Here is a 12,981-nt window from a genome sequence, read left to right on the forward strand (position 1 = left end):
ATTTGCAGAGGACCAAAAGATAAAATTTACTTATATTCTCCAGTTTTCAACAGAGGAACAAAGAGCAAAACAAAAAACTGCTATAAAGTTCCTATCAATTAATTATAAAAGACATTCTGTGAACTTAAAATGATTTCTACGTTCATTATAAGGTGATAGAAGGAACATTTTCATGGGGATTATCAAAGCAACACCTTAAACTTTGAGTGGCATTTTTCTAATTTGTGTTTGAATGTTTGTATTATCTGTCTACGAAAAAAAAGATCTTTCTATGTCAGGAGCCAACACATCAGTGATGCTTCCAAGCTGGACACCGGTGAGAGATGGAAATATCTGACTAAGTTACATTTCTTTGCAATGTCTATAAAATGGCAGATATTAGAATAAGAAAAACCAGGCAACACCTATAGAGAGTAACCATCAGATTCCTAGTTTCCTCAACTACATTTTTTTTTCTCTTGCTTATTTTATTTTAGAGACTTATCTGAACTATTTCATCCATAAACATTCTGAGAGAAGTTGCAACATGCCAGGTATTTCAAAGCTAGATATTCAAACACATTGCAGCTCTTGAAACTGTTGAAGCTAGAGAGCACTGATATTTACAAAACATGATGCCATCATTTGCAGTTCCTCAGTGATATGAGTAATTCTGAAGTCTATAAGCAGCCTCACTGAAGCCAGACAAATGATTTTTGCGCATAAGTTTGAAAGTTAATGTCTTTTACTACTGACACTGAGAGAGTAAAACATAGCTCTTGGAAATCTCTGAGGAAATCTCAAAAGAAATCTCACTGGAGGAAAGTCTTCAACACAGAAGTTATATCTGGACAGTATTAGCTTCAACCATATTAACAAAGGTATAAAATGCCTTTTAGTGTTATCCTGGGAAGTACAAACACTGGATGGCCCAGAACTATGCCAGGAAGTATTACTTTTCATAAGCATAGTGTATTGCAGGAAGGTATTACTTTTGACTATTTTGAGTTACTGGTTTATTCTGGCTTTTTCTAAGCTGTTCCTGTAGCTCTCCTTTATATACTGAAAGGCTACTATCAGGTCACTTCACAGCCTTCTCTCCTCCAAGCTGAAGAGCCCCAACTCTCTCAGCCTGTCCTCATAGGAGAGGTGTTCCATCCCATGAATCATTTTTGTGGCCCCACTCTGGATACACTCCAACAGGTCTGTGTCTCTTCTGTACTCAGGACCCCACACCTGTACACAGTACTCCAGGTGAGGCCTCAACAGTGCAGAGGGGCAGGATCACCTCCCTTGACCTGATGACCACGCTTCTTTTGATGCAGTCTAGGATATGCTTGACTTTCTGGGCTGTGAGGGCACATACCTGGCTCATGTCCAGCTTCCCGTCCACCAAGTCTTTTACAGAAGGGCTGCACTCAATCCTTTCATCCCTCAGTTTGTATTGGCAATAGGGGTTGCCTTGATGCAGGTGCAAGATCTTGCTTTTAGATTTGTCATGAACCTCATGACAATCATCTGAACTCGCTGCTCAAGCCTGTCTAGGTCCCTCTGGAGGGCATCCTATCTCTCTGGTGTGTCAACCATACCCTACAGCTTGGTGTCATCAGCAAACTTGCAGAGGGTGCACTTGACTCCACTGTTGATATCACTGATGAAGATATTAAAGAATATTAATTAGCCTCAGCACATGTAGAAGCCTTTCTTGTTCTTTCTGGTATCCCAAGCCAAGTTTAGTTCAAGCTTGGCCTTGGCTTTCCTGACACCATTCTTACACAGCCTGGCAGCTTCCTAATACTCTTCCCTGGTACCTGTCACTTTTTCCAATGCCTGTGCATTGTCTTCTTGCTCTTCAGTTTGACCAGCAGGTCCCAGTTCAGCCATGCTGGTCTCTAGCCTTCCTTTTCTGATTTGCTACACCTGGGGACGGAGTGCTCTTGTGCACTGAAGAAAGAGTCCTTAAAGATATACCAGCTCAGATACAAGAGGCAGTTTGTGATTTTAAAGTCAGGTACATTGTGAGTAATAGAATGCTAATCTCTAACTCCTGCAGAGCATAGCTGAAGTTTGTAGCTGAGCTTTGTCAACCCAGCGCATATTTTTTTGACTGGATAGCCTCTAAAAAGCAATTAGTATTGCTATGCAAACACAGTAAATCATGTCTGAAAGCTCACATGCTCATGTCAAATGGGTACAACTAAGCTGTTTCTGTGCCCTTTGTCATGGTGAATACATGCACCTCTTCCCACTTCTGCCTAGATAAAAGCCATTATCTATGCTAGGGGATGAAGATTCACAGGGCATTCATCCATTTTTTAATGATCATGTTAGATCTTTCACTACATAGGCACCTTATGAATATCGTGAAGCTGTAATATTATCCTTTCCATGAGGACATCAAATTACTTATCCATGCTTTTGATAAAGTGCATCTTGACTGAACTGTTGCAGCTCACTAACTCTGGCAGATTTCCAGTCAAGGGCTATATTTACATCAGTTACAATTGATTCAAAATGCTTCCACAAGATTTTTAACAGACATCTTCACATGTTTAATCAAAAACAGAGTCACTAGATAGCTTTGCAGTAAAACAAAGGAATAATCATGATTAAATCTCTAGTTCTTTGGTTACAGTTGCTATCCTATGTTGGTATTCAGCCACCGCTTGGTCTAGTGTTTTTTCTGTCCCTCCAGGCACAGGCTATGAATTCAAAAAGGACCAAGAGGGGACAGTCACCTAACTGAGTTTCAGAAGCAATTGAAGAGTTTAAGGCACAAGCTCTATTCAGCTACAGGGAGGGTAAATGCTCCTGAATGCAAACTTGGTTTTGAAGGTGATACTGAGGCTTTTAAGTCACAGAGACATTTGAAAATTTTGCTTCAATTTTGTTACATGCTATTACACTCATTGTCTTTTTCTGCAGACATTAAGCTTGCCCAGCTTCCTGGAATTTTTACCACCTAAATTCAAGCCTTATCTTTTAAATTTGGCTGTGATTGAACCAGCTGTTATTTATTCTTTTGTTTGGCACGAGTTTCTGCAAGATTGCCATAAAGTCAGTCTGTTTGTATTGTAATGTACTGTTAATCTCTTTTTCCTTTATGAAATACACACAATACCCTAAGGGAAAGATCATTATGCATCATTTCATACATACATATATATATGAATACACAGCAAAGATTCAAACAAAGGGAAGGAATATTTTGGTAATCTAGAAGAAGATGAATCCTTTCTGAAAAATCCATTTAACATATGTAACGGAACGTTTCCTAAGTCATGAACCAAGAGATCATCATTAATTTGTTGCTAAACAGAAGATTAAGTTGAGATAAAAATGGAATAGACTTTATTCAAAGTCTATTTGTGTAGGAGAAAGATGTATCAAATTAAGAAGCTGCCACATCACTGTGATCACTTATGCATAGTTCACCACCAAAAGTTTTCCAAAACAATGCATTTTAAAAGGTTTTCTCCTAAAGAGTAATTAAAACTTGAAGAAATTTTGATAACCTTTTGTTCATCTTTATCAAAATTTGGTGATTTTCTTGAAACAGCATTAACAGTAGATAAATTCTAGCTATTTAGAAACATCTGCATTTCTATGTCTCAGAAATGTTAAGAAATAGGAATCACTTTTGAAGTGCATTGCAAAGCCTTGCCTGGAAAAACCCTAGCGTTTAGGAATGCCTTATGTTTTCATTGCATGGACCGGATCACCTTCATTGGGACCAATCAGGAGAAAAACCAGCAATTAAGACCCCTCAGAATTCTATTAATATGAAAAAGAAGTTGCAAAAATCACAGAAGGTAGTTTGGGCAGTGCCACTGATGCCAGTAAGCTCTATCATCCTGACTGAACACTGTTGGGTCCTGTAATGACACATTATTTGCTGAAGAAAAATCTCTTAGTCCTAGAATTTTAACTGTCCAGTAAAAATTTCAGAATGAACTCAGTGATCTAATTCTTTTATTCTAAATATTCTAAATCAATAACTTAGCTAGTATAACTCAGATCACCTGGGACAATAGCTGCCTGGATTTCCTTTCAGTGAAACTTTGTGTGTGACAAGAAAGTACTTGTTCTTTCCTTCTGATCAAAATCAACTAAAATCTATTCTGTACTCATCATATTGGATCATGATCATTATACTGTGCTGCTCTACAGCATCTCATGCCACTCAAGAATTCCCTTTGATACTGAGTATATGTCTTATGATGCTTCTACAGAAGATACAACAGGGAAAGAAATCCTTGAAAAGTTTTCCCCAAGGCAAGGAGAATTATTTCAGTCAGAGGTCATGACCCTGGCTCACCACATTTTACTGCAGGGAGACTTTGGAACTGGAAACATTGTGTTGGCCATTTCAGTGTTGGCTAACTCTAAGGGAACAGGAGTTACTTAAATGCAATTCCTCTAACACTCCTTATCTTTACTCTGGAGATGTGGAGATGTAAACACCACACTGAACAGCTGGCAGGAGAGAAAATCCCTGGAATTCCTACATGTGGGATGAGAAATCCTGCCCGAATGCTGGACTGATGGCCTATTGTCTGTATTTTCATTTATGTAGGCTCCATAAATAAACTTCCAGTTTGATTAAAACAATATGGACATGTCCTTGTTTTCAGCTCCCTTGATTTTTTTCCAGTTTTCATGACAGTTTTCAATTGTTTTAACTACTGCTCACCACCAGACCTTGTTTCACTGTACCAGACAGAAGCACCTTCAAATGGAAAGCATCCATGAGAAAAAACCAACAAATCCCTGCCTGCTAGCTGTACAGAACCAAGACAGATTTGAGCGCAACTTGAAAAATGGGGATTTAGATAAAGTATTTGTGACTGTAGAAACACTTTAGCTCATTTAGCTATGTAATCTATATGAGTGTATCACTTAAACTGTCAGACCTCATTTTCCTGCCACTGAATGATATACTATGAAAGCCAGGTTTCTATAACTCTCTACTTGTGTGCAAGTTAAATTACAGACACAACACTGAATTGAAACACACAGCAATATCTCAAACATCTGTATGATATTCAAAAGATAAAGGCTAAAAGAGGGCAAATTTTTGAATGCCAGGCCAAATGAAAGCAAAAAAAGGGGGAAAAATGTGATTAATTTGATTTGAAGTAAAGGTTTTTCTCCCTCTGGAACATTATTCCATTGACATATATTTTAAAACAGCATAAACAGTAAGGAAAAAGTTGTACTACAACAGAGTATAATAATCCAGAAACACACTTTGTCAATAAAATTTAAACAGGGGTGTATTATTAGTTTTTTTTTATTTTCATTCTATTTCAACTTGAACAACAACAAAAAAACAATGTCCTATGCCTATCTTGCAGTCTCTTTCACTTGCACTTTGTCTAGTTGTTTTTCTGCAGTGGATCTTTTTTTTTTGTCCCCCCTTTCCTGCCTGGAAAAGCTGGAAAATTCCACTAGTGATAACTCTGTCAGCTTACTCCCTCTCCTGTCACTCCTTATTTAAGAAAACAAGAGGGAGGGAACAGGGTCTGTGAGGCTAAGTTATTGATTTAGTAAATTCTGCAAATCTTACCTCGCAGCAGAACAAATCCTTGGTGCTATCCTTAAGGGAGCAGGGCAGAGTTCTTCTGAAACTCAACTTCTTCATGCTCCTAGCGGCAGTAAGTTCTTTTTCAGCCTATGATCACAAAGTTGCTTATTCTGGGAGCTATCTGACAGCCTGTGATAGGATATTCTGCCTCTAGTCATACAAGGGCTATGAGAACAAAGAGCGGTGGAGCTTCTGGCCCTTGTGGGAAATGGACTGACACTGCTCCATCACTATTTAAAGAGTAGATGCCTTCAGGATAAATCCTCTTAGTGTGTTTTCCTGTTTGTGTCAGAACTTAAGCCTTTTATCCATTTCCTAAGAGGAGAAATAAAAAAGCAATCAGTGTTAGCTGCACTGTAATTCAGGAGAGTCTGTGTGGGGTGGCACAGAAAAAGACAGAGCCAATTTATGTGTTTTCTGCTAAAGGGATGTAAGACACGGCCATTAACGTAACTCCAAAATTGTAAATGACCAGATGAAAATTAACGAGGAGCTTTCTCCAGTGCACAGTGCCAGTTAAGAAAGTGAAGCAAGCCAGAGTACAGCTATTAAGATCAAACATTTATGTGGAAGCCTTTCTTACTTTTTTTTTTATATTTTTTTTAATTTTTTTTTTTACAGTGGGAGGTGCAGATGAATGCTGTCAAAAGTAAGCCCCATGTTTTGCAAAGACTGGCCCACAATTGTTTGTTTGCCATGTTAGGTAAGTTCTTGAAATTCAGGGATGACAGAAATTGCAAGCTGGGGATGGCCCATGTGCTGACTGTTTCTTACCACTGGAGGTTACTGCAGTAAAAAGAGGCCCAAGAAACATGAAAATCATTTGAGATGGTCCAACTAAATTCCCTCCACCAAGCTTACTTATCCATTGAAATACTTAAGCTGATCTCTCAAAAGCAAATCTGACTTTATGGTTATAAGCTTTCTGTTATTCTTCACTTCCTCTAAATATATAGCTAAAGATCTTCAGCAGAAAAAATGGGACTATTAGCTGCCTGGCAGCTAATATTGCTTTGTTGGAAACAGCAGTGTGATGCTTGTCCAATCCTCCCAGCTAAACACATCTACAGTGTCACCTCACACAGGCATTACATCAGAGGCTGAATATTCACAAGAGTGCCTCTCCTTCCTTCAAGGATGTCTTTTCCCTCTTTTTAAAAGTAATTCACTGCTCCTTCAGTTACTCTCTTTAAACTGCTACTGTGGAGGAAATTAAAGTCATTTTATACTTAATTCTAAGCATTGTATAAACAGATACATATAGTTTAAATAAGTAGAAATTAAAAATATATAAACATAAATAGAGGATTGCCTTTTCCCAAAGTTGCTCTCTAATGAGATTTACAAAAGCCTTGTTAACAGTGCCCTGTGTTTTCCTAGAAATTAAGGTGAGATTTGGTTGCATGTGGTAAATGTGAAAGCAATCCAAATCCATAGCAGCTTGCTGCCTGTGGTGCAGAAAAATGCAGGCCAGGAGGGAGGGGAAGAAGCAAGACCAGGTCACCTGCAGCAATACGCATTAAGCTTATCCTCTCTCAGGCTGCTGTCAGCAATTAAAACTCTTCCTGTGTCACAGTAAGCACCAGGTCATCTCATCCAACACTAGATACTGAGCTGGGATGTGTGGGTTAAGGCACTACGAGCCATAGGTTCCTAGTGGCAGCCAGTGGAAAAGAAACCACCTCCAAAGAGAAATTCAGCTCAGCTGTGGATATCTGCCTTGCTGTCCATAAGAGGAGAGGACAGTGAGGTTCTCACAAAGAACTGTTAAAATCTGGAGGTGGTTAATTGCTCACTGGGCATTTTGTATACTTGAAAGCAAGGGAACAGTGAGATTCTCTCTGCCATGCCCCTCCATTTAACATACCTCCAAAATACAATGTTTTACTGAACTACAATTTAAATAAATCTTTAAGTTAAAAGTCTTGCCATTAACAATTTAAATATGCTTTAAAATATTTTATTTATGGATTTTTTTCTGACTGTTTCTGGATCAGCACAAGGGTGAGTTCTAATCACAGCTGTATATGAAAAATAAACAGTGGTGAACTCATATACACAGGTGTTCTACTGAAGGTGGCAGGGATCTGAATTACACAAAGTTCTGCCTGCATTGGTATCTTAATTCATAAAAACATTAAGGTTGGAAAAGAACTCTAAGTTCATTTAGTCCAACCATCCACCTGCCACTAATATTGTGCACTAAACCATGTCCTCAAGTACCACATCTATACGTTTTGATTTGACTCTGTTTCATGATCAGTTAAGAATTAGCTCTGCGCTATTCGTCGTACATACAGATAAAAGGATGAAATATTTCAGCAAACATACTGAATGTCATACAACTGACAGTTCTTGATGTGGCTTCATTCTATTCTTTATTCAAAAATTAAATGCTAAGAAATAAAATAGACCTCCTGTTGACTCCATTTTATGACTGCAGAAATATATAGGTTGTCCTTACAATGAGACAAATGCCTAACCTCATTGCTACATCTGGATGTAAAAGCCAGTCCAAAACTATTAAAAGTGTCAGGGTTTTGGCCAAATGAGTAATTGAAAAAAATCTTCATCTAAAGTTCATCTGAAACAAAGCCATTTTCTTCTCACGTAGAAATTCAGAAGAACAATAAACAGTTTGATCTCAATGATTTTGACTTTGTTTTACTTCTCTGTTCAAAATTAAATCTACATAAATTAGAAACAAAACAGTTCATTTAGAAGATGTTGCAATGGTATGTTTCAGCTTTTTCTGATTTTGGCTTCTTTTTTTCTTGGCTTAAAAAATGCTCTGTAGGTTATTCTGATCAACCCAACCCAAACTTCTTTCTCCCTGAGAAAAAATATTCCTTTCTTTTTTTGATCCTGCTTCTAAATACAGTCTTCTGTTTTAACAGGTCACTGCTGCTGGGGAATTGCTTTGAGGACTTGTCTAACTGATGTCATATGGCAAGCATGAAAATAAAACTACAAGAAAGGAACTGGAAGAAATATTGTTGGATTAATTATTCTACAGAAATTAAACTGGCATGATCCTAATTGTGTAGTGGTTTCCTCTGAAACATGACTTCTATTTCCAGGGTCTCTACATATTGATCTATTCCAGCTGCTAGTGTGCAAAAATCAGAGGCTCTTCTCCAGGCTTTTACATTAACACTGAGCTGCATTAAATACACATGCTCCAAATCTGGCTTGTTTTTCATGATAGAAGAATGGCAATGTCCTAAGACTTAATAAGTGATGTATTTTAAAGCAGCAATTCAGATAGGAAGAAGATATTCATGGCCTGGCAGTCCAGACTTGACCTCAGCTCCTTAGAAGCCATGAAAGATTAAAGGATCTTGGAGGAGATCTCTGAAGATCTGCTTCTGTCTGGACTTTGACAGGGGATCTGTAAAATCTCTTACCTGTAACCGTGATCGATTAAGATTTAATTGTGATCTTAGCTGTGACTAGGAGGACGTTAATTTATGGAGTAGGGATTTTTCAAAAGAAACTATTTAACCTCAAGACCATTTAAACGTAAAATCAGCCATGCAAGAGAAGAGGGTTTACAGAGCATGACAGAAGAAAGATTGTAAAATGCGCAGTGCTGATACACGAAAGCTGTGGAACAGAAAAATCCTCCCAGTGCCTGTAGGAAAGAAGAGTTTTGTTTTGCAGCGTGCCTGCACTGCTGGCACTGAGCTGATTTTCAGAAATTAGCTGACATGGCACTCTTTATCTACACTAAAGCTTAGTGTCGGCTGTGAAGGTCACCTTGACAAATGAACTTGCCCAGTGGAAAAAACCTCCTCCGTGAGTAAATTAACAGGAAGATCCTGAGCTTGTTTTCCAGCGCCTGCTGCAAAAGCCACAAGCCAGGGCCATATGTATACTGGAAACAGTATGTGGAGCCATGTGATTGGGGAGTAATTTTTTGTGATGAATTTACAAACATTGGATTTTTTTCAAGTGAGTCTCTGATTTTGCACCTTAATTTTCAGCCAGCTAGTGATGTCCTTCTGTCCTACGAGAAAAGCCTCTTTCTGCTTTCATTACTGAATCATAGAGAGGATGCTATTTTTCCTAAACCCAAGGATTTACAATACGCTTCCCAAAAGAAATGACTTACTGTCCTTTAGCCATTGTTTCTTTCAAAGCTGAAGAATTCCGTTGGAAGTGACCTTCGAAGAACAGTTGAACTGAGTCCAACTGCAAGACTCCTTCAGAGCTAACCAAAACATCAGGCATCAACTACCTTTCAAGGAAGCCTGTTCCAGCACTTAATGATCACCACAGTAAAGATATTTTTCCCAGTGCCCAGTCTGACCCTCCCCTGGTGCACCTTTGTGCTATTTCTGCACATCAAAAACAGAACAAGAAGGACGAGAAGTGAAAGAGTAAAAGGACAACAGTCTGTTGAAAGAGTCACTAAATTACTGAGTGAGGGAGAAATGATGAGTAAGAAGCCATAACAGTCACATGGCAAGAAGATAAGGAAAATCATTGCTTAACAGTATACCTGAATTGCAATATATTGTTACTGAGAAAGAAGGATCCAAGCTGATAGTCTGCAAAACTGCCATTGCTCATCAGGACCAGTCTTTGGCTTTTGCTCCTTCTGCAGCCACAGCATCACTATGTTCCTCCTTTAACCAAGGTTGACCATGAAGAGGCTTTTCTAGATACAGTTTGAATTGGGCAGTGATGTTCCGACCCTTAGAAGTCATATCTTTCATTGATCCTTCCCATCTTTACTTTTTCTCACCCCAAACAATCTTTCCAAGCTGATCTTTCTGCCACTTCTGCTGTTGCTCCATGGCTTTGGCACGTAAGGAAATGTCAGAGATAGGGTTCCTGCAGTCTAAAATGATTGCCAGCATCTCTTGGCCAAAAAAAAAATATTCATGACATATGATATGGGCTAAGGGTTCAAAGAGTGTTATAAAGGGTATGGAAAACTAGAATTCATGACATCAAGGGCTGAAGGATTACTACAGTTTGAAGAGAAACAGAGGAACTTTGTCTAAAGCCAACCAAAGCCAAGCAATGGATAAAAATTCTAGCTTACAATTGCTAAATATAAGACATTTGTTCTCCCTTCAATCTTTAGATGTTAACCAAGCACTGCTAAACTAACTACATTTAAACCACTGTAATATATTTGGGATATTTTTATGTTAACAGATGTTCTTCACTAATGTGACTTTAAAAGTAACTGTAATTGCCAAATTACTATTTGGCCAGTTACCATCATTTTAAGAACGGAGATGAGTTTCTTGTGAGCATCTAACAGTCCATCAACTAGTTCACATCTTTGTGGAAGTGAGGATTTAATTTAAATAAAATGTCTTACTAGTTTCACCCATTAGGTAATGCTAATTTAATCAGCACTTTTATTGCATTTTACTTGAAGGAGACTGTAAATCAAGATATGTGTTCCAGTAAAAGGGCTTTGAAAAAATCCTTAACTAAACAGTCTGAAAATTCTGCTGGATACTAATAGAAAAAAATTTGTTTTACTTTGTATACATTATTATGGCTCTGAAAAAGTTCAATCAATAGCAAATGTTCAATCTCCAAAGTTCATTTCTTCAAACAGAAACATACACAAGGCAAAGCCATATCTAATTACCATGTATAACATAAATATTGAGTTACTCTAAGGTTTTATTAAGTATTTGACAAAAAAAGCAAACTAGGCTTGGCAATCAGGCAGAATTTGAGAGGCCAGTCTTGTACAATACATCAAAAAAGAGAGCAGAAGAAAATAAAATTTAATTAGCGAGTGTAATGAAGGAATCATTGTTAATCATTCTTCACTGAGAACCATCACAGCCATTTCAACATAATGAATAAAATAGAAGAGACTAAAAAACATTAGTATGAAATAAAAAACAATACATGAAAAGGAGCCACTCAAAATTCAACATACTACTATTGTTTACCATTGTCGCAATTCAATGACATTAAGAGTGATAGGAGACACAGATCTCCCTCACTTGATTTCAGTCTGGAGACCTAACAGATCCACGAGGGACAGGACTTGAAACACCCAGCATAGCCTGGTTTCAATAGCAGTGCTCATACCAATTATACACAGAGACAACAATTCTATCATAGATTCATAGAATCAGTAAGGTTGGAAAAGACCGCTAAGATCATACAGTCCTGCCATCAACCCATGATCACATTACCCTCATACAGTCCTGCCATCAACCCATGATCACATTACCCACTGACCCATGTCCTTCAGTCCTACCCCTTTCCTGAAAATCTCCAGGATCAATGACTCCAACCCCTTGGGCAGTCTATTCCAATGCCTCACCAATCTTTCTGAGAAGACATTTTTTCTAATACCCCACCTGAACCTTCCCATGCACAACCTAAGGCCATTATATCTCATTCTAAAATTGCAGTGCACAGCACAGCCTATACAGGTCTGCAGTCACCTGCCACACTTACTTAAATGCAGCTGAAAAGCCCAAGGTCCATGTAAGCAATATCACCACCCAAGAGCCGGTGGTTGTCCCCGCTGGGCTTTCTTGCAATAGAAATGCTAATTGTGACTTACAGAAAATGTTGGATCCGAGGAAAATATTTGATTTGAGGATCTCAGGATGTCTAAAGTTTAGGGCCATGTTGTGGTAGGGCTGATATTCTAGTGTGCTGGCTCAATTCCAAGGTAAGTCATAAAATTTTTACTGCTTACACCACCTCTGCTTATGGCATTTGTTTCATTTCTCTGTGCAGTGAAAATACTGTTATTGTTGTTGTTGTTATCATGCACTGGAGATCTGAAGAAAAAGCCTCCTGAATGCTGTTGCTTTGTACAGCCACAATGAAAAAAGCTGTTTACCGTAAGTACAATGTGCTGTGTTCTCTGGCCATGTCAGGCATGAAATTTTGTGCCCCTAAGACAGCAGCATTTCAGAGATGGAATTCTTTCTCACTACATAAACTCAGAAATTTAGTGATATAAGAACAACTCATATATAACAATAATAACAACAAAAAGCCAGTGCCTTTCTCATATTCAAGTACATGGCAATTTTAAAGCTGTTATCTCATGTCCTGCTAGGCATAAAACTAGTGCTCTGATCCAGTCAGAATTATTTCTAGCCCTATAGGCTATGGGTGTATGTGGGGATATCTAAGCCTTTAATTTAATCAACGATTGAAGACTGTGATTTGTCTTTCCCAGGCCCTAGGCCAATTTTATAACTGGAGAAAAGAGGTGAATATTTCCTTTATTTGTATTTTTATTTCTGGCAGGCTGCATACAAAATCTACCTGGTAACATTTTGTTGTGAGGGACGTGGAGAGTGAGCAGAGATGAGTAACACATGCACACATACATGTATAGACACAAATGAGTACGAAGCGTGGAGAGACCATACTGTGGAAAATGATGTTATTAAAGCACCAAGTAT

The 12,981-nt window shown here is 38.2% G+C and overlaps 1 protein-coding gene across 2 annotated transcripts in view; it reads right to left on the reverse strand.

Moving 5' to 3' along the window:
- The window catches only part of ARHGAP28 (Rho GTPase activating protein 28), a 75,347-nt gene that overhangs the window by 45,088 nt on the left and 17,278 nt on the right, over positions 1-12,981 (reverse strand). The window contains exon 1 of one of the 2 annotated variants that reach the window (XM_052703458.1): positions 5,549-5,770. The exons of the other annotated variant lie outside the window; for it this stretch is intronic. The gene's annotated coding sequence lies outside the window, so the exon portion shown is untranslated. Of the gene's footprint in view, positions 1-5,548; positions 5,771-12,981 lie in introns of those variants that run through there. 2 annotated transcript variants of the gene reach the window in all.

This window comes from Tympanuchus pallidicinctus, unplaced genomic scaffold (genome assembly GCF_026119805.1).
Source record: "Tympanuchus pallidicinctus isolate F22 unplaced genomic scaffold, pur_lepc_1.0 scaffold5, whole genome shotgun sequence".
NCBI classification, from domain to species: Eukaryota; Metazoa; Chordata; class Aves; order Galliformes; family Phasianidae; genus Tympanuchus; species Tympanuchus pallidicinctus.